The sequence below is a fragment of the Bufo gargarizans genome, chromosome 5, assembly GCF_014858855.1.
Source record: "Bufo gargarizans isolate SCDJY-AF-19 chromosome 5, ASM1485885v1, whole genome shotgun sequence".
Taxonomy (NCBI): Eukaryota; Metazoa; Chordata; class Amphibia; order Anura; family Bufonidae; genus Bufo; species Bufo gargarizans.
The window spans coordinates 4,535,370-4,558,475 of record NC_058084.1 but is presented as its reverse complement, the minus strand read 5'-3'; the positions used below and the strand labels follow the sequence as shown (position 1 = coordinate 4,558,475).

Here is a 23,106-nt window from a genome sequence, read left to right as displayed (position 1 = left end):
TAGACTATATGTGGTGCTTGGTCAATCAGCACACAACCAAGGTGGTGCACCCTTTATTTTAGGTTCTGCAGCAGGTTACATGTTGAGGCAAGGTCACATTAATACTGGGTGGCATCTCCCCTAGCTGTGATACAGGCTGCCACTGTGGTATGGTAGTGGTCATACAGATGCTAGATATCCTACTGTGGTTTGTTATTCCAAGCTTTTTCAACCTGGACCTGTATGTAGTTCAGCCAAGGTGGTTGTTGGAGGCTGTGCATGACAGATCCTTCACCCCTTCCAGTCCCAGACATTCTCAATGGGGGAGAGATCTGGTGATCGAGCTGGCCATGGGAACTGCGGTGTGCGGGCAGCGTTATCTTGTTGGAACACCACATCTTGTAACTGGGTCAAAAATGGCAGTAGGACTGGTTCCACGATGTTCTGGACATACTGAAGGCTGGGGAGTGTTCCCTTCATGAATATCAGACATGGTAGCTAATGACGTCCCACATCATGATACTGGGTGCGGGTCCTGTGTGTCTCCGCACTATGCATGATGGCAGTGGGCGCTCTCCAGCCTTCCTCCAAACTCTGATGTGGCCACCTGCTTTCATCACTGAACACTATTGTTTGCCATTCATGCCTCCATTGGGCTCTCTCGTGGCACCAGTGCAGGTGCTCTTGGTGATGATGAAAGGTCAGTGGCAAACGAGATATTGGAGTGTGTGAACTCAGTCCCGCTTCCAGCAGACAGTTTCTTATAGTCCAGGCAGTCACTGTAAGGACTACTGCAGAAGCAATTTGTGATGCTATGGCTGTCCTTAGCTCTTCATATATGGCGATCTTGGCATGCACCTGTCTGTCTTGACCGTCTCTCTAATTGTGTGAGCACTCTCCTCTGACCACTGTCAACACCACCGATACACTAAGGAAACTTCTCATCCAACTTTTTCCTAGATTTGACGGATGGACCATCAAGCTTCTTCGAAGTCTACAATTTGGCCCTTTACAAAGCCTGTTAATTGCATAAATGGTGCACGCCTTCGTCTAGCAGTGAACAGTCCAACAACAGCCAATCAACAGTGCTGTAAGAGAAAAAATGAAAAACAGTGATGTCAGACAAAAAACAACAGTGATGCAAAAAAAAGTCTGTAGAGCTTCTTTATGTAAAGAAAGGATCTTGGCATGTTGATCACTACATGTAACACCCCCATCATTGCCATATTGTATAATATGCTTTTTCACTTAAATTCTTCTAGGTGTTATTTTGTTTCATTTTCCAGTAGTGTACATCCACCAGCCACTTTGTGGTCTTGCCTGATATAGAAATGATGTCCCTGGTGCCAGGTGAACTGAGATACCTCCCTAGTTGTGGGACATGACTGGTCAATTCAATAGGTGTAAGTGATCTCAGTAAATACGCCTAATGGACAAATGAGTGAGCCTGAGGGCATGCCCATCGCACTTTCTTGCCTCTCCATAGACATAACATGCGTATCACCAATAGGGTTGGGATAAGCTTCTTCTCTGTGACTTTCGCACTGCTTATCTTAGGAAAAGTAATGGGTTTAGACAGGTAAAAATCATATATGTTGGATCCTTGTTTCTCTGTTATTGAAGACATCCACTAACTGATCATACCTTATAAATATGAATGGAGATGTATACTTTTGCAAACAACTTTTACTGGTCAAATATATGTAAAATAAAACAATGAAGCAATTGTTCAGTGTTGATTCCAATTATTTTTTACCATTTTGTGTATACAGCACATACTGTATGTGTGTTTATGGTTACAGACTACAAAGTACCCCTGTGTGGTCTGATACCACAGCCATGTGTTACTCTCTTCCCTATTTTCTACTATGTGTAGGTTTGGAACAAGAAAATCTATTGTATGTGAAGCCAATGAGGAGTCGGCAGGGTTCTTCATGGGCGTTACAACCCAGTAAAATAATCATGCCATGTTTTATATTCTTTGCAGGATGATAATGAAATTCAATGCCCTCCTTTAAGCATTAGAGATGGTGTGACCCACCACCATGAAGGGAGCTCACCTCTTCAAAAGTCCACTTATAGCTGAATTTCTCTCTCTATGAACATACCCTGGCCTTCCCCATTGAAACTCTCTTTAGATTTCCAATTAGGGAGTGACCACATTTATATTGTATCGTACAAGAAAACCTATGTGACAAGTTGTACATACCTTAAAGGCAGCCCATGGAGTAGTAGAAGAGGGTTCCTCATGGGCAGCACAACCCACTTCAAAAATGCTCCTCTTCAAAGACACAGTATTAGAAATCCCAAAAGTCATGCTACTTTCCTATTCTTTGCAGGTTACTAATGAAGTGCCATGCCCTCCTTTAAGCATTGGAGATAGCATGCCTCATCGTCATAAAGGGGCTTCATTCTTTTTCAAAATTCCACTTATAGATGAATTTCTCTCTCTCAACACAACTTGGCCTTCCTAATTGAAACTCTATTCAGATTTATAATTAGATAGTTACCATATTTATATTTTACTGTAGAAGACAATCGATGTGATAGGTTACACGTTTCAGAGAGGCAGCCTATGGGGTAGTTGAGGAGTGTTTAGGGCTCCTCATGGGTGGTGGAACTCCTCCTCTCCACAGACACAGTGTTAGAAAGCCCAAGAGTCATGCCAGCCTTCCTGCTCTTTGCAGGATTCCATTAAAGTGCCATGTCCTCCTTTAAGCATTGCACATGGTGTGACCCACCACCAAATAGGGGCCTCTTCTTCTCAAAATTCCATTTATAGTTAAATTTCCCTCTCTATGAACACAACTTGGCCTTCTTGTATTTGTAATTACAGATTGACCACATTGGTATTGTATAGTAAAAGATAGGTTGCATTTCCTTTAGAGGCTTTCTATGGGGTAGTAGAGCAGTGGCCAGGGTTCCTCATGGGTGGCACAACCTTGTAAGAATCTTAGAAATCCCAAGTCATGCCACTCTCCTATTCTTTGCAGGATGCCAATAAAGTGCCATGTCTTCCTTTAAGAATTGGAGAGGGCACAAACCACCACAATAAAAGGGCTCCATCTCGAAATTCCACTCACAGTTGACTTTCTCTTTAAGAAGACAGCTTGTCCTTCCTCATTGAAACTCCTTGGATTTATAATTAGGGAGTGACCACATCAATTTGTAATCTTCCTCATTCACCACAGTCAATGTAGAATCCCACAGGACCAGGAATGTATGTGTATATCCATGCAAGCAAGATTTCTTCACCCACAAATACCACACAGAAGAAGGAAATGATTCAAGCATGGTTATCACACAAGTTTCCTTTAATCTCCCTGCTCCTTCGTTACTTTCTCAGGAATCCACATCCGGCCCAAACAGCTTATCCCTTCCCTATACTATTCCACAACCACCACCCCCCCTTTTTCCTTCTCTTCCCAAAAGAAAGTGACTTCTAGGTGAAGTCTGGCAGAGAGAAGGAACTCATGCCAACTTATATAAATGGAAAACATACGGTGTGCATGAGCGAGAGAACCAGCATTGTCTACTTCCTCAATGACATGTTCAATAGGCTGGAGACGAGGAATGTGCCCTTGAGGGGGGTTAGAGGAAATCAGCTGTGGTTTTTAAATCTCGGCTTGTGTTCTTCTTGGACGTAGCTCTTCCAAAACACAGCACTCCTTTAAATTGGCTCTTGGCAGCTCCGACTTCCCGGCTGCGGCCAAGTTGAAAACCGTCAGACTGGTGGGCCGGGGCTGAAGATTTCATTAGATCTTATTACTCAGCGTTCTGGAGCAGATGGTCAGTGTGTTCACGTAGGACTCTTATTCTCTCCCTCTGTTTTTGTCTATGGTCAGGCATGTGTTTCCGACAGCTGATCCCTCCCCGGAGAAAAAAGGCGAAAATTAGAAAAAAAGAAAGAAAATTGAAAAGACGGGATCTGGTTTCCCTCATTTCCCTGAAAGTTAGATGACGGTATGGAAGAGGCTCTGTAATAAGTAACTTGTGCCGCGCCACAGAGGATATGATAGGGTTGTGAGTGTAGTCGGTAATTTGGGTTTCGCTGATGAAAGCCTGGATCATTATCCACAAACTCCTCCACTCTCAACTCTTCTCTTTAATCTCGGATATCAAAGCCATTCTTAGCTTTTTGTCTCGTGTGTTAGTTTTTTTTCTTTTTGTTTCGTACACATACTGTATATTGGATGAGCGGCAGCCAGGACCTATTCATCCCTGAGAGGCCATTCATCCACGACTGCCACTTATATCATTTGTGTCACAGGCCTAAGTCATTAATTCGGTAATCGCTGCCTCTCGGGTTTCATATCACAGGTAACAGGGACATCTATCACCTGTCCCACCCATTGTGTCACCCGCACGTTTGCAAGAGAAAGAAATAAAACGGCTGATTCGACTCTTCCAGGAATCGCAAATCTCCTGGGACTTTTTACATTGAGTCTTTAAATGCTCGACTTTGATGTCAATTTTACTATGAAGGCGAGAAATGGTGTCGTGTAAGTGCAGGGGAACATGAGACGGGGTGGGCTGTATGGGTAGGGCTGGTTTGGGGAACATTGAGGATGAGATGTCATCTAGGTGTTAGGTATTAAATGTGATAATAGAGTGTAGGCAACGGGAATGGAAAATGGAAATATGGTGGAACTTATGTAAATATTATAATAATATCATATACGCTATATGGAGAAAAGTCCTGGAACCTCCTGGAGCTTCTATGACATCTCATTCTAAATGCATAGGCCTAATATGGAGCTGGTTCCACCTTTCCTCTTCTGGAATGGCTTTCTAAATGATGATTAGATAGATATATAGATAGGAGAAAATCAGACATCATATAGTACAGGACAATCTCTATCTAACAAAGCTAGAACCAGCCCCGGACTTCACATGGATCCAGAGATCTCCCCATTCATTGCTCTGCTAGATTTAAGTGATGCTGGCAGCTCAGGGGAGTGTCTAGTGCTGCACCTCAGGGGCCGTATCTTTTCTGCAGGAGCTGTTACCCTATCACAGCTCCAGCTATGTAGTTGAAGGATGAAACTGAGCATGTGCGGCCTTCTCGGTGAGCAGGACAAAGAAATAAGAAAAAGAACAGACAGCAGGTGGCGTTCTACAAATAGATTTTATTGAATAGCTCAGTGGTAATACTAAATTTTTAATTACATGCAATTAGAAAAGTGTTCAGATCCAGGTGTTGGTTTGAAAACTGTGCTATGTGATATTTTTTGTGGGACAACTCCTCTAAGGGCTCTTTCACACTTGCGTTCTTGTCTTCCGGCATAGAGTTCCGTCGTCGGGGCTCTATGCCGGAAGAATACTGATCAGGATTATCCTAATGCATTCTGAATGGACAGTCCGTCCTTCAGGATGCATCAGGATGTCTTCCGTTCCGGTACGGAACGTTTTTTGGCCGCAGCAAATAGCGCAGCATGCTGCGCTTTTTGCTCCGGCCAAAAATCCGGAACACTTGCCGCAAGGCCGGATCCGGAATGAATGCCCATTGAAAGGCATTCATCCGGATCCGGCCTTAAGCTAAACGTCGTTTCGGCGCATTGCCGGATGCGACGTTTAGCTTTTTCTCAATGGTTACCATGGCTGCCAGGACGCTAAAGTCCTGGCAGCCATGGTAAAGTGTAGTGGGGAGCGGGGAGCAGCATACTTACCGTCCGTGCGGCTCCCGGGGCGCTCCAGAGTGACGTCAGGGCGCCCCAAGCGCATGGATCACGTGATCGCATGGATCACATGATCCATGCGCATGGGGCGCTCTGACGTCATTCTGGAGCGCCCCGGGAGCCGCGCGGACTGTAAGTATGCTGCTCCCCCGCTCCCCGCTCCTACTATGGCAACCAGGACTTTAATAGCGTCCTGGGTGCCATAGTAACACTGAAAGCATTTTGAAGACGGATCAGTCTTCAAATGCTTTCAGTACACTTGCGTTATTCCGGATCCGGCGTGTAAATCCGGCAAGTGGAGTACACGCCGGATCCGGACAACGCAAGTGTGAAAGAGGCCTAAGTCCACCTAGCTCAGTTAGTAGTGTGTTAGCTGAGGAAGTGAGAGGAAGCCGTGTGTGTTCTCTCCTCAGAGAAATTGGCCTAAGCTGTAGAGAACCATCACTATCTCTGAAAGGCCAACAGAGAGAAGACCATATCTACTTCATTGTACTCCAGGAAAAGAAAAGGAAAGAACTAGAAGGTCCAGAATCTGCATGGCCGAGCACTGGGACCAGTCAGTAAGGTATTAGCTGTATAACTTTACTGCAGTGATAAGGACATTGCTAATACACCTTCACACTTGGCCATGGTCCTGGCCAGCTGTATCTTAATTCTGTACCCATCAGCTGGAAATGACAGCCACCATTGAAATAATAGTAAGATTCTGCAGAGATAGACTTTGTAGATAAAGAGGGAAGGAGTACTACAACCCCCATCTTTTTCTATATCTATACATTGTTATCTGGGATGATACGCACTTAGAATTGTTTGGAACTGTGTTTTGATACTGTTAGATGTACTACAACTCCCATTCAGCACTTCAGTACTATTTTGTACATCTGGCCTGGTTACTGACTCCAGCCCCCTTCACCGGCCACAGCTTCTATCTCTTATATGTATTCATCTATAGATGCAGCAGAGCTGACATTGTGACTAGACAGAACATTCTGCTAATAGCAGTGTCTGCGGGTTCTCCATAAGACAGAAGGTAGGTCTACTACTACATCATCGCAATGAGCGAGTAATAAGCCTCTATGAGTCACGGAGTTAAAGGTCACCTTCAGGTCCGCTCCATATGTATATGTAGGTGGCCTCTCTACTTATTATGGTGACTAATTTGTTTACCAAGTTAATATGTTTTGTGCACTTTCCATTCTAGCGACGAGACCTTGGAGGAAAGGGTTAATAAGGCCACGTGTATGCTTAATAAGTTCTACCTGTACCTTTAAGAAGTACGCTTAGTAATGCTGATGCAGATGGTGGTCTTCATGTTATTCAGTGGTAGTTGGTGGTCTGTAGGAGGGGGGCCCCTAGTGCTCATGAGCCTCTTGCAGTGACGCCACTAGGAGATGGCACTGCAATAGGGGCTTGTTATAATGGGCTGTCTGCCGCCAGACGGTGTGTGACACAGAAGGCCAACCAGTGATGCCTCGGTGGCAGCCTGTATGTAGTCATTTCCATCTAAAACCTATATAGATAAACCAGCTCCACCGGTCCATTAGTTCTGTTTGCCGGTCTGCCTCCTGTTTTTTTTTATCAGCGCCCATATGGAACCTCTGCAGTACCTGCCACAACCTGTAGAGGGCCCCCTTCATATCTATGAGGTGAGGACTTCACACACATATAACATCTTTACAGTGAGACTGTAACCGCCACTCGATCATGGTCCCAACCTATGGATGACATATCTATAGATGCTGGTCACGTAGATCGCGATTACACGCGTGGCACGCAGATAGGTCAGCAGTAAAATCCCGGATTTCACTCATGAACGCGCCTCTATTACGCCACTCTCTACGGCTTAATTTTCTTAAAAGCTTTTCGACATGGTTGAGCACTCCCATTGACCATCTTCATGGATCCCTTTGTGCATCTACAGAGGCCAGGTTTAGATCTAGCGAGAGGTCACGTATAGAGGTCAGGGGTCATAACCCTTGTTTGTATGGACATTATGTAATGAAATGTGTAATTGGTGGATACGATTCAGCGATGCTCTCACCAGATGTACCTGATGAGGACTATGGATGAATGTGGAGCTTCTGAAGGACAAGCCATGCAATGGCGGAGACAGACTGGGGATTTCCTACCTACAGGCTAAGTGTACTGGACTACGGCATGGGCACAAGGGCAGCCACATAATGTAAGCGCTGTATGCCAGTATCATGTGGGCACTATATAAAACTGCAAGTAAAAAGTCAAAACTATAGGTGTTTCCAGTGAAATAATAATGTTCCTGTAAAGTGTGGGAGGAAATACGAAAATATTCACAGAAAGACAGAATACAAATGTGCCAAATACCTCCACGTCACCTGTGCACTTCCACCACGTGAGGACGGAACATCTCAGAAGACAAAACCACATGGGAACAATTCATACAGGTTAATGCGCAGTTTGTCAAGAAAAGATGCCAGAGGACTGAAAAGGTTTGTGGGGGGTCTATGTTACCCCCCTATTCTAGCACATAGAAAAGGAATTCACAGAGCGCACTGCAGGAAGCTTACATTCTGTATTGTCATCTGGCTGTGTGGTATGTGGAGCTCCTGGATCTACTGGCCGCTCCAAATGTTTGACACGTGAAGAATTTGCTGGGGTGTGAGAGAGAAAAAATGAACATGACTCTGAGCCTTATTTAGGCATCCAATGGTTTTAATGCGTGAAGGAGTCCTACCTGTGGGAATACCTGAAATGGGGTGTGTGCAGGAGGTCCTCTCAGAATTTGGTGGAAAATAAACTTTTACGCTTCATGTAGATTGGGATAAGCAGAGTAGAACTGGCTTACTTTGGACCACCAGAAGAAATAAAACTGAGGACCTAATCTCAAAAAGTTGTAGCAATCACCCTTATCAATAGCTGTGTTTGGGTGGTTACTTTGGTCCAAGATTTAGGACCCAACATCCAGAACTTGTTCAGAACTTTAATTCTATCATAAACTCTGCTGGACGTCAATGGGGCTAGGGCCAATTATTACCACCTTGAGCCACCACTACTTATATTGGTAGAACTCAGACTTCTCAATAGTTGACTTGTATGTCGGTGGTATTATGTTGCTACATTTAGGGGCCACCATCCAGAACTTGTTCAGAACCTTAACTGCATCATAAACTCTGCTGAACCTCATGGATCTTATTGGGGCAAGGCCAATTATTATCATAAGACCTGGGCCCACCATAGTTTTCTTCTGTCTGATGGGCAAGTCCAACTCGTGTAAGGAATGTGTGGTTTGTCCAGATTATTGGGAGGGTAGATGGGTCACATGGTCCAGGGCCTCCACCACCTTGAAGACCTAGTGGTACCTCTAGTCTGGTCCAGCAGTTTCCTCTTACGCCATGGAAGTCATTATTTGTATTGGTAGCACTCATCCTTCTCAATTTTTGACTTGTATGTGGGTGGTATTATGATTGCATTTAGGGTCCACCATCCAGAACCTGTTCAGAACCTTCATTGTATCATAAACTGTACTGGACCTCCTGGAACTGATTGGGGAATTTTAACTTTCAGAAATAAAGAAGTTCAGAAACTTTTCTCAAACATACGCCAATTTCTCACATCCGTGTTTGCTCAAAAGCAGAAGTGAAAAATTAATTATAAAATATAACTCTGTATAAAGAAGGCAGGAAAAGCCGGGCACTGCCCAAAGTACAAAGTGTACCAGCTAAAAAAGGGTACTGTGCAATATCAACAAGACAAACTCACTCTGATGAAGAATAATCGCAACTTTACCCGATAATAGCGACATTGCTGGAAAACACAGAACGAGGCGAGGCTAAAACGGGGTCAGTGGTCATGTAGATATGGAAATAACAACAATTATCTCCTCACCGAGGACAATTCATATGTGTAGAAGTAAAAGATAGAAAACACAAATGCCATGATGATACCAGCAGAACCCAATACCACAGTGCAGCACAGTATACCGCCCCAGCAGAACCAAGTACTACAGTGCAGCACAGTATACCGCCCCAGCAGAACCAAATACTACAGTGCAGAACAGTATACTGCCCCAGCAGAACCAAGTACTACAGTGCAGCACAGTATACCGCCCCAGCAGAACCAAGTACTACAGTGCAGCACAGTTTACCGCCCCAGCAGAACCAAATATTACAGTGCAGAACAGTATACTGCCCCAGCAGAACCAAGTACTACAGTGCAGCACAGTATACTGCCCCAGCAGAACCAAATACTACAGTGCAGCACAGTTTACCGCCCCAGCAGAACCAAATACTACAGTGCAGCACAGTTTACCGCCCCAGCAGAACCAAATATTACAGTGCAGAACAGTATACTGCCCCAGCAGAACCAAGTACTACAGTGCAGCACAGTATACTGCCCCAGCAGAACCAAGTACTACAGTGCAGCACAGTTTACCACCAGAGTAGAACTAAATACTACAGTGCAGAACAGTATACTGCCCCAGCAGAACCAAATACTACAGTGCAGCACAGTATACCGCCCCAGCAGAACCAAATACTACAGTGCAGCACAGTATACTGCCCCAGCAGAACCAAATACTACAGTGCAGCACAGTTTACCGCCCCAGCAGAACCAAATACTACAGTGCAGCACAGTTTACCGCCCCAGCAGAACCAAATATTACAGTGCAGAACAGTATACTGCCCCAGCAGAACCAAGTACTACAGTGCAGCACAGTATACTGCCCCAGCAGAACCAAATACTACAGTGCAGCACAGTATACCGCCCCAGCAGAACCAAGTACTACAGTGCAGCACAGTTTACCACCAGAGTAGAACTAAATACTACAGTGCAGCACAGTATACTGCCCCAGCAGAACCAAATACTACAGTGCAGCACAGTTTACCGCCCCAGCAGAACCAAATACTACAGTGCAGCACAGTTTACCGCCCCAGCAGAACCAAATATTACAGTGCAGAACAGTATACTGCCCCAGCAGAACCAAGTACTACAGTGCAGCACAGTATACTGCCCCAGCAGAACCAAATACTACAGTGCAGCACAGTATACCGCCCCAGCAGAACCAAGTACTACAGTGCAGCACAGTTTACCACCAGAGTAGAACTAAATACTACAGTGCAGCACAGTATACTGCCCCAGCAGAACCAAGTACTACAGTGCAGCACAGTTTACCGCCAGAGTAGAACTAAATACTATAGTGCAGAACAGTATACCACCCCAGCAGAACTAAATACTACAGTGCAGAACAGTATACTGCCCCAGCAGAACCAAATACTACAGTGCAGCACAGTATACCGCCCCAGCAGAACCAAATACTACAGTGCAGCACAGTTTACCGCCAGAGTAGAACTAAATACTATAGTGCAGAACAGTATACTGCCCCAGCAGAACTAAATACTACAGTGCAGAACAGTATACTGCCCCAGCAGAACCAAATACTACAGTGCAGCACAGTATACTGCCCCAGCAGAACCAAATACTACAGTGCAGCACAGTATACCGCAGAACCAAATACTACAGTGCAGAACAGTATACCGCAGAACCAAATTCCACAGTGTAGCACAGTATACCGCCCCAGCAGAACCAAGTACTACAGTGCAGCACAGTTTACCACCAGAGTAGAACTAAATACTACAGTGCAGCACAGTATACTGCCCCAGCAGAACCAAATACTACAGTGCAGCACAGTTTACCGCCCCAGCAGAACCAAATACTACAGTGCAGCACAGTTTACCGCCCCAGCAGAACCAAATATTACAGTGCAGAACAGTATACTGCCCCAGCAGAACCAAGTACTACAGTGCAGCACAGTATACTGCCCCAGCAGAACCAAATACTACAGTGCAGCACAGTATACCGCCCCAGCAGAACCAAGTACTACAGTGCAGCACAGTTTACCACCAGAGTAGAACTAAATACTACAGTGCAGCACAGTATACTGCCCCAGCAGAACCAAGTACTACAGTGCAGCACAGTTTACCGCCAGAGTAGAACTAAATACTATAGTGCAGAACAGTATACCACCCCAGCAGAACTAAATACTACAGTGCAGAACAGTATACTGCCCCAGCAGAACCAAATACTACAGTGCAGAACAGTATACTGCCCCAGCAGAACCAAATACTACAGTGCAGCACAGTTTACCGCCAGAGTAGAACTAAATACTATAGTGCAGAACAGTATACTGCCCCAGCAGAACTAAATACTACAGTGCAGAACAGTATACTGCCCCAGCAGAACCAAATACTACAGTGCAGCACAGTATACTGCCCCAGCAGAACCAAATACTACAGTGCAGCACAGTATACCGCAGAACCAAATACTACAGTGCAGAACAGTATACCGCAGAACCAAATTCCACAGTGTAGCACAGTATACCACCCCAGCAGAACCAAATACTATAGTGCAGAACAGTATACCGCTCCATAAGAACAATATTCTACAGTGTAGTATGATATACCGCCCCAGCAGAACCAAATACCACAGCGCAGAAATTTGCCATCTGAGGACAGCTATAGCTGCCGGCCAGGAACATAAAGTGCCCAGCATTAATTAATGCTTGGTGCATCAGGCAGTTGTGTACCCAGGAGGACACTGGCGGCCCCCTGGACAACGGCCCCTGTAGGGTCTGTGAGCCCATGCTATTTAGTGGTACAGTCCTGAAGACTCCTGCATAGATCACAGGTGACAGACATCTTGCTGAAAACTACGAATACATAGAAGTAGACCCATCTACTCGGAGAATGAATATGCTTACCGGAACGGTAAATTTGAAAGAGCGAAGATTTACAGAAGGAAAATAATCACTATTGCCAGATAAAAAAAAAACACAGAATTTATATATTTTTATATATTTTCTTCTTGCCCACAGACCACGAATGATGACCGATAACAAGCTCTAATATTGTCAATGAGACATCTGTATTGGATTACAAATAATGTTTTATTTTATTTTTATATATTTTTTTTTACTAATTTGGAAACATGACAGAGGAGCAGAGAAGACTCAGCGTGGACCGTGGGGAGGCTCACAGGGTCCTGTAAAATGTAAAATGAAAATACGTAATTATTACTTTATTATAAATATATTCCAAAATACCTTACATTAGTTATAATGGCTCGTTTTGTCTGGGGAGCAATCATTAGGAGAAATAAAATGGCCTCCCTCCTATTAGTACACACAAAACCTGTCCTAATCACACAGCAGGACAAGTTACTTCACAACACTGAGCTAAACAGCTGCCTCATCCTCCTCTCTGCTCTGCTCGTCAGGGGTTATGATCCTGAATACAGTTTAATATGATCTTTAGCTGAATCTCTGTAGGAGCGGAGTTCATGAGGAGACATGAAGGACACAGAGGAGGTGGGGATGTGGCTGTGTCCTGCTATGTGATCAGGACAGGTTGTGTGTGTACTAATAGGACGGCAGCCATTTTATTTCTCCTAATAATTGCTCCCCAGACAAAACCAGCCATTATAACTAATGAAAGGTATCTGGTAATATATTTATAATAAAGTAATATTTGTGTATTTTCATTTTCTTAATTCCCGGATGAACCCCTTTAACAATGACCTACTCCCTTTACGTCATGACAATTGGTCACATGACGCAAGGGGAGCCGGTCACCGTTGCGGCGAGTGATTGGCTGCAGGTGGCGCCAAACCTGATGTTTACAGTGAGGGAGCGGTGCAGGGAACCAGCACCAGGAAATAAATATGGCTTTCCTAATGTATCTGCGGATCTGACGACTTATATTCTGCTGGACAGATGCAGAGACAAAGGAGCTCGCAGAGAGGAGGCGTCCTCCGTGAAAGAGAAGCATGCCGCGAAAAAGGGGAATTAAAGTGAAGAAGGGCGGTATTGGTGAGACAGGACGGATCTGAGAGGCCGGCTGAGCTACTTTCACTTGTCTTATGTGACAGTCTCATTGTCAGGCCCCATTCATAAATGTCTCCTTTAGCCGCTGCACACAATGGCTTAACCCCCCCCCCCCCCCCTCCCGGAGCAGCAGCAGCAGCTGGTTAGTACAGGGCGGTATTAGAATTAACCAGTTGTAACCTATTTCCTACTTGAAAAGCAGCAACAAATGATCACAAGCTCTGGAACGCTTCAGGGACTCCCGGGCGGCCACTTGTTACTTAACTTACATTGTACGATATAAGGCGGTAGCTAATTATGCATATGTAGCGGTATAGCTAATTATATAAATATGGCAGTATAGTTAAATATGTATATATAGATAGGGCTGTACAGTTAATTATACATACTGTATATGGTGGTGTAGTTTATTATACATATATGGCTAAACAATAATTATACATATATGGTGGTATAACTATACACATATGGCAGTATTCCTAATTATGCATTTATGGCGGTATAGCTAATTATGCATATATGGCAGTACACATACATATATGGTGGTATAACTAATTATACACATATGGCGGTATAGCTAATTATGCATATATGGCCGTACACATACATATATGACAGTATAGTTAATTATACATATATAACAGTCTGGCTAATTACGGTACTTTCACACTTGCATTGTGAGGATCTGTCAGGCAGTTCTGTCGCCGGAACTGCCTGCTGGATCCGGAAATCCGTGTGCAAACGGATAGCATTTGTAGACGGAGCCGGATGCGGAACCGTCTAACAAATGCACTGAAACACCGGATCCGGAAAAACGGATCCAGTATTTATTTATTTTTGCATTTTTAAATGTCTGCGCATGCGCAGACCAGAAAACCGGATCCGTTTTACCAGAACACTTGGTGCTGGATCCGGCATTAATGCATTCCAATGGAATATAAAGCGGGTTCCGGCATTCCAGCAAGTGTTCTGGAATTTTGGACGGAGAAAATACCACAAGAGTGACTGAACTGAAGACATCCTGATGCATCCTGGACAGACTGCTCTCCATTCAGAATGCATGGGGATAAAACTGACCAGTTTTTTTTTCGGTATTGAGCCCCTGGGACGGAACTCAATACCGGAAAACCTTAACGCAAGTGTGAAAATACCCTTAGACATATATGGCTGTACAGCTAATCTAATATATAAAGATGAGTGTGTGTGTGTCCGCTAAAGGAATCCGCACCGTCGCATTTGCAATCACGAAATTTGGCACACAGGTGTCCGGTAAAGGTTTTAGACCGGGTCTCAGCTCTCTAGCACGTATCGTTCCTGAGATATTCCCAAAAAATGCAAATATGGCACCGCACCATCACATGACCAACATTAGCCAATAGAAGCCTGCAGGTCTTCCTCCACATATTCCAACTGCCATACACACGGTCACATGTCCCTTATCAGCCAATAGAAGCTCGCAGGCCCTTAGTCTCCACATACACACAGTTTTACACCAGGTTTCCATAACAACTCAGACATTTTTATTCACTGCTGTAGATCAGCTTTAATGGGGCAGGGCGCTGTGGATGACACTATTAAAGAGAGTCTGTCACCAAAATATGACGTTACACACCACTTACATGGCTCTCTAGCACACGTATCCATGATTCAAACGGTACCTTAGTCATTTTCTTCTGACTTTCACCAGCAGGAAAAACGCCGTTTAATCCATATGCAAATGAGGGCTCGCAATTGCCCAGGTGCGGCGTTCGGTGTGTAGGTGCCCAGGCTGCTCTGCCTTCTTTCTACATTACTCCTCCTAAGCCTCTTCCTTGGCCCGCCCAGCACGTCCCTTGCATCATCCACAGGACCTGCCGAGATCCCGCATGTGCGCAGTGCACCGCTGGCACAGGCATGCAAAAGGTGTGAAACCAGTGACTAGGGGGTGGACCAGAAGCTAATAGGAGGACTGGAGGCCGACACGGGATATCGGTGGGCAGGTAGGGTGACCATTCAGGCCACCCTCAAAAGACGGACTTAAAAACCCCACCCCCAGGTCCCACTAACCCACCCCCCAAGCCAACGGGGATCGAAAAAATTAAGGTAAAAATCAACTTCTGTCAGCTGCAGGGGTGGGAGGGTCGGTGACTTTCTCCCTGCAGCTCTCAGATATCACAGTGCTGCTGTCTGAGAGTGAGCTGTTTAAGAGGACATCCCTGTGTCCATCCAGGACGGCGGCCATTTTGTTTTCTCTGATGATTGCTCCCCAGACAAAATGAGCCATTATAAATAATGAAAGCTATTTGAGAATATATTTATAATAAAGTATTATTTAAGTATTTTCATTTTTTTTAATTCCGAGAAAACCCCTTTAATAGATAAAATATACCCGTGCAAAGCCGGGTCCTTCTGCTAGTTATACATAAATGACAGTATAGTTAGACATATATAATGGTAGTGTTACCCAATACTGATGACCAGTCTAGTGTTTTATGCCGATTTTTTATTTATTACTTTTGTTCTGGAGGAGCTTACAGTCTAATATTGTAAGAGAATTAATGGCAAAATGTATTTTTCTTATAGGGGCCTTCCCACCCAAGTCCACAGGATATACCGTACATGTCTGGTAGCTGAGAGATCTGCACCTATCTCCCCCCCACCCCTGTAAGGTGGTGACTGCACACGTAGGTGGTTTCCTCCATTCACTTCTATGGGAGTTACGGAAACAGATGAGCAAGCAGCCAGCAACCCCTTTAAATTAAAGGGGTATTTCCACCTTAGAAATACCTTTAGCATATTCTATAAATGTCTGCTAGATGTGGGTGCACCCTATGGGACCTGCACCTATTTCCAGAAAGGGAGTCTTCCAACCCCCATCCCTCCTGGAGAGGTGACGGCTTGCCCCACTGTTTCCCATAGAAGTGAATGGAGAGGACACCTTATACGTGCAGCCACCTTTCCATTCATTCTTTCTAGGCCGGTCGGGGGTGCGGGGAGCTGACAGTTTGGAAATAAGTGCAGGTCCCAGAGGCGGGATCAGACATTTATGGCATATACTGTGGGTATTTCTAGGGTACGAATTCTTCCATAATTTAAAGGGGTAGTCTTACCGCTTGTTCGGCTGTTTCCGTAACTCCTGTAGAACTGAATGGAGAGAGTTGAGTACATGTACAGAGACCCCTTCATTCCGCCCCCACCTGGAGGTTACCAGACAGGGCCGGTTCTGCGGGACCCCTAATCTGGATATAGGTGCGGGTATCAGACATTTACGACATACCCTGAGGATAGTCCATTAAGGTGGAAATAACCCTATAATTTAAAGGGGTTTTCTGTTTTGGACAATCCCTTTATGTTAGGAGGCCCTGGTGATAGACTGATCGCAAGGATTCCTGCTGCTGGAATCATAGCGATTTTCAAGTAGGTACTTGTATTCCCTGCAGCGCCACCACAGGGCAAGTGGGGAATTACAAAGTATTCACTGAAGTCTATGGGCTGTGACCTGCTGGGTCCTCCAAAGTCAAAGATGAGGATCCTGAATGAAGACCCCCCCCCCCCCCCACCTCTACCAGACAACCAGTGGGATCATTGACTGAAGACATTGGTCCATGGTCCATTGAGGTTCTTCTTTCTTATGTCTGGACCTATTACCTGTCCTCCATGACCCGAGCCACCATACATGATGACATCTCTGTAAAGTTTCTATGTGTGTTATAGGAGAGACCAGTGTGTTAAAAAAAAAAATAATGCTTTATTTTAAAAACAGCACCACACCTGACTACAGGTTGTATCTGGTATTGCAGCTCAGCGCTATTAAAATGCATAGGGCTGAGCTGCAATATCACACACACAACCTGTAGTCAGGCGGGGTGCCAGTTTTTGGAAGAAAGCAGCTATGTTTTTCATAGTGGGAGAAATGTTCATTAAGTGTGGGTTAACAACCTCCAACTCCCAATATCCTCCATTGAATTCTGTTCTGAGAGCAACCAAGCAAGTCTGCACACTGGGAGTTGTAGTTTCACAGCAGCAGGAGTAGTTGAAGGTAATTTCACCCCTGAACTAGTGCTAGCGGGACACGTCTCTTCTGCTCTGCCCAACCCCGGCTGGCCAACCATCTAACGCAGCATCTTCCGGCACTCCAGCTCTTGTGAAACTACAACCCCCAGCATGCACATTTGCTCAAGACTCCCATGTGAGTGAATGGAGCATGGTGGGTGTTGTAGTTTTGCAACAGAGTCCCGGAGGATGTTGATCTAATGTGTATGGAGGTGTCCCGGCGAATGAGGTGGGGGGGGGGAGAAATGTTGAAATCTAATGCATCTGATTGGACATAAGGCAGTGTTTGGCAACGGGCCAAGCATGCATGTATATATACAGTATATAGAGGAGTCAGAAGGGATAGCTTTTTGTCTGATCTAAAGTGCACGGGCAGCTACTACAGGCATAGGATCCAGTGGTGGTTGCAAGGCTTGGCGTCCGGTAGGCCCCCGCTCACCGCTCTCGGCGTGTAGGATAATACAAGCTCCGGCTGAATGTTAAACAAACACGGGGCACTGTATATAGACTTCCCTTCCACTGTTTAGGAACCGGAGACAAAATAAACCAAAGTTGAAGAGAACATTGCGACGAGCACTTTGATGGCGCTGCACTTGGAAAACCTTTCAATGGGTGAGCGAGGCAGCGAGCGGTCATTGACCTGACACGTCCAGGAACTCATCTTCTTCTCCCGGAACTCCTGTCTCCTGTGACATGTGACACCTGCCGCACTTGCATCCCTTCTAGAAGAACCCAAGGAGATAAGGGGCAAATCAGGGCAGTGGCTGTGACCTCAAACATCAGGTCACAAAGTTTACTGACGCTGTAAAGCTAATCCCTTTAAAAGGTTTAAAATAAACTTGTCTCCCCGATCCCCTCCGCCGCCCCCAGACGGATCATTCCGGACCATCTCTCTTCGGGTTTATTTCCATTTCGTGACACGTCTGAGATGGAGGCGATGGTAGGCCGTGTCATAGGACCCCTGTTAGTATAGTATAGTATAGTCTGGAATGGTAAAGTTAAAAGGGCGCTCCACCCCATGAGGAAATAGTAGGGATCAGAAATGGGAGGTTTCTAAGTAGGGTATTGTATATTATTTGTGTTGTGATGATTGGTTTTATGCCAGAAACATAATATAACAAACCTACGAGACCTGGGACCTCTTGGGAGTGACTACCTTCCTGCTGCATGTGCAAGCTCCTCCCCCTTTTTAGGGACAGCCAATCACAAGAGTGATGTTAGTTACTGTGCTATACATAGCTGTCATAGGCAGAGGTGTAAAATGACACAACTGGGCCCCTCACCTACCATGTGCTCGGTTATAACAATGGTGGAGAGGAACCCTTGGGCCCTTACAGACTCTAGGGCCCGGGGGCGACTGCTACTTCTGTCACAGGGCAGTTCAGGCTATGTCACCGTTTTTGGTTCCTTCCTAAATCATATAGCACAAAATACCGCCCCTGCAGAACCAAATGCCACAGTGCAGCACATAATGCTGCCTCCCTCGCCACAGTATTCAACTGTATCACCGTTCTGAGGATGGATTTCTTCTCATTGGTTTCTGCAGATGCGAGCTCTCGTGCCTGTGTGCGCTCTCCTCAGCTCCCTATATTATAGCGTCCACCAGGACAATTCTACATAGACCCTGAAGAGCACTTTATTCTGGGTCACGATCCACTTCCCACCTACTTTTTACCTACTGCTCTGCCTGTATGAGTTTCAGTCTTCACTGTGGTTTTGGCATTCTGTTCACGAACCAAGAAGAACCAGATGGTTCAATCTATCGGTCCAACAAAGCAAAGCGAGTGCATAGAATTGCGGGAGGACATATTTGCAAAAAGTATGCAGGACTGTATGTGCGGAGGTTGGTTACCGCAGTATCCAACAGTATCCTCCATGACAAGACTTTCATTTTACCAACCAGACTGGACAAGCCCGCTGTAAGTGTGCCCCAGGCTCCCCGCCCTGCCTTTCACTTTGAAAGATTCGCCCTAATTTTAGCCTTCAGTCTACCAGGGGGACGTTATACCAATGACTCTATCTATGTTAAACTGCTTTAATAGGCACTATATGGCGGCATTATTTATCTGTCACTATTTTCGGTAGCTCTATTTCTCCCACTATTTTATGAAAGGCATTAGGAATTATGCTATGTTGCGAGCTGCTAGATGTATGCCACTATTTTAGGTGGAACTATACTTAAGGTACTATACGTATCACTCTTTATACTGTACTCTGTCCTTACGCATTACGCACTATTGCAGGGCTTTTCATGGTGTTACTTTGGGGGCAGATATACTGTATGTATCCCACTATTTTAGGGAACACATTATCATTGGCTCTATATCTTTGACACTATGACGGCATTATTATTTTTTTGCTACCATGTTAGGCAGTACTATACTGACGGCACTATATTTCTGACACTATTTTAGGTAGCACTGTTTTTCTGGGGCATTATCCTATGATACGGTAACATTTTTTCTGTACATTTTTTATCTATACCCTGTACTGTAATGCCTTTATTTTGGAGTTTTTGTATTCTCTATGCTGGTGTAATACTGTAAATTTCCCCCATGGTGGGACTATTAAAGGATTATTTTATGATGTTGTTTTGGGGTCTACGATATGTATGTCACTTTGGGGCAGCTACATCTATGTATATAGCACTATTATAGCGTTACATTGGGGCAGCTACATCTATGTATATAGCACTATTATAGCGTTACATTGGGGCAGCTACATCTATGTATATAGCACTATTATAGCGTTACATTGGGGCAGCTACATCTATGTATATAGCACTATTTCAGCGTTACATTGGGGCAGCTACATCTATGTATATAGCATTATTATAGCGTTACATTGGGGCAGCTACATCTATGTATATAGCACTATTATAGCGTTACATTGGGGCAGCTACATCTATGTATATAGCACTATTATAGCGTTACATTCGGGCAGCTACATCTATGTATATAGCATTATTATAGCGTTACATTCGGGCAGCTACATCTATGTATATAGCACTATTTCAGCGTTACATTGGGGCAGCTACATCTATGTATATAGCACTATTATAGCGTTACATTGGGGCAGCTACATCTATGTATATAGCACTATTATAGCGTTACATTGGGGCAGCTACATCTATGTATATAGCACTATTATAGCGTTACATTGGGGCAGCTACATCTATGTATATAGCACTATTATAGCGTTACATTGGGGCAGCTACATCTATGTATATAGCACTATTTTAGCGTTACATTGGGGCAGCTACATCTATGTATATAGCACTATTATAGCGTTACATTGGGGCAGCTACATCTATGTATATAGCACTATTATAGTGTTACATTGGGGCAGCTACATCTATGTATATAGCACTATTATAGCGTTACATTGGGGCAGCTACATCTATGTATATAGCACTATTATAGCGTTACATTGGGGCAGCTACATCTATGTATATAGCACTATTTTAGCGTTACATTGGGGCAGCTACATCTATGTATATAGCACTATTATAGCGTTACATTGGGGCAGCTACATCTATGTATATAGCACTATTTCAGCGTTACATTGGGGCAGCTACATCTATGTATATAGCACTATTTCAGCGTTACCAGGGCCGTCTTTAATATTGATTGGACCCTGGGCAAAAATGTCCTTGGGCCCCCTGGATCCCGCCTTCCCACACCTTAGCAGGCAATCCCGCCCTCCACCACAACACACAAAAAATCCACACATCTGGTAGAGTACAGTGAATGACTGTAAATACTTCCAGTTCTGAAGACTCCAGCAGCTCAGGATCAGTGCTCTGGGCTCAGGCTGGAAGTGGGCACCGCTCTGCAGGAAGGAGACCAGGGCTCGGCGCACCCCAGCACCCCACAGTATGTAGTATAGCACCCTATAGTATACAGCACCACACAGTATGCAGTTTAGCACCCCACACTATACAGTACCCCACAGTATATAGTAGAGGAGTATAGCAGCCCACAGTATAGAGCAACCCACAGTATACAACACCTCACAGTATACAACACCTCACTGTATACAGCACCCCAAACTATACAGTACAGCAGTATAGCACTCCACACTATACCGCACCCACAGTATACAGCCCCCCACACTATACAGTACAGCAGTATAGCACTCCCCCCCACTATACAGGCCCCCCCACACTATACAGGCCCCCCACAGTATACAGCCCACCACACAGTATACAGCCCACCACACATTATACAGGCCCCCACACAGTATACAGCCCCCCCCTCCATTATACAGCCCACCACACAATATACAGCCCATTACACAATATATAGCCCACCACACAATATACAGCCCACCACACAATATACAGCCCACCACACAGTATACAGACCACCACACAGTATACAGCCCACCACACAGTATACAGCCCACCACACATTATACAGGCCCCCACACAGTATACAGCCCCCCCCCCTCCAGTATACAGCCCACCACACAATATACAGCCCATTACACAATATATAGCCCACCACACAATATACAGCCCACCACACAATATACAGCCCACCACACAGTATACAGCCCACCACACAGTATACAGCACCCCACTGTACAGTAGTTTACAGTATATTAACATAACAGCCCCTGTCACCTTTTTCTGATGTAATCTTTACACAAAAAAGCTCCACAGTTAACTTCTGCAACACTCCACAGGACCTGTGATGACCTCATAGCCATGTGACCAGTAATTGCTAGGTTACTGGTCACATGGTAATGATGTCATTAAGGTCCTAGATCAAAACTCATTAAGGTCCTAGAATTAAGATCATTAACACAGTACGATCATGATGCCTGTGTAGCCGACAGCCTGACTCCCCGGGCAGTAGCTAGCAGGGCTCAAGAGGCAGCTGCCTTGGGCCCCCCAGGAGCAACTGGGCCCAGGGCAGCTGCCCCTTTTGCCCCTTGGTAAAGACGGCCCTGAGCGTTACCTTAGGGCAGCTACATCTATAGCACTATTTTAGAGAACACTATGCCAGTGGCTGTATATGTGTGACACTGCTTTAAGGAGTAATATATAACAGCATTATTTACCTGTACAGTAAGATTTACTATTAATTATTATTTTATTTCAGTCACTTATATAGCGCTGGCATATTCCACAACGCTGTACAGACATTATCATCACTTACCGTCCCCAGTGGGGCTCACAATCTAAACTTCCTATCAGGAAGGAAACCCAGGCAAACACAGGGAGGACCTACAAACTCCATGCAGATGTTGTCCTTGGTTGGATTCGAACCCAGGACCTCAGCACTTCGAGTGCTAACCACTGAGCCACTGCCGTAGGCGCTCTTTGCACTACCTGTACTGCCTGTACATTTGCGGTAGACTTGATGCCATTTTTGGAAGCAGGTCGTCAGCGAGGCAGCGCTCCCGTCCATGAGACTCGGAGGAGAACGTCTGGTTTCATAACCTTGTAGCTGCTCGACCTTGATACAATCTTCTCCTCGCCGGCTGCTCTGTGTTCATCCAAAGCAAACGCTGTCAGCGTATAAAGTGCTTTATTAAAGTTGTTATTTAGTCTGAAAA

General features: G+C 45.0%; 2 long non-coding RNA genes across 2 annotated transcripts in view; one reads left to right on the top strand and one right to left on the bottom strand.

Annotated features, from left to right (window-relative positions):
- Positions 1–1,705, top strand: part of LOC122938194 — an 82,608-nt gene extending 80,903 nt beyond the window's left edge. Inside the window, exon 4 of the long non-coding RNA XR_006389987.1 lies at positions 940–1,705. This is a non-coding gene — a long non-coding RNA (uncharacterized LOC122938194). The remainder of the gene's footprint in view (positions 1–939) is intronic.
- LOC122938195 lies at positions 17–22,947 on the bottom strand. The gene is made up of 2 exons (XR_006389988.1): positions 22,707–22,947; positions 17–1,067 (listed from the first exon to the last, which is right to left on the bottom strand). It is a non-coding gene; the product is annotated as an uncharacterized LOC122938195 (long non-coding RNA).
- Positions 22,948–23,106: the final 159 nt, after the last annotated feature.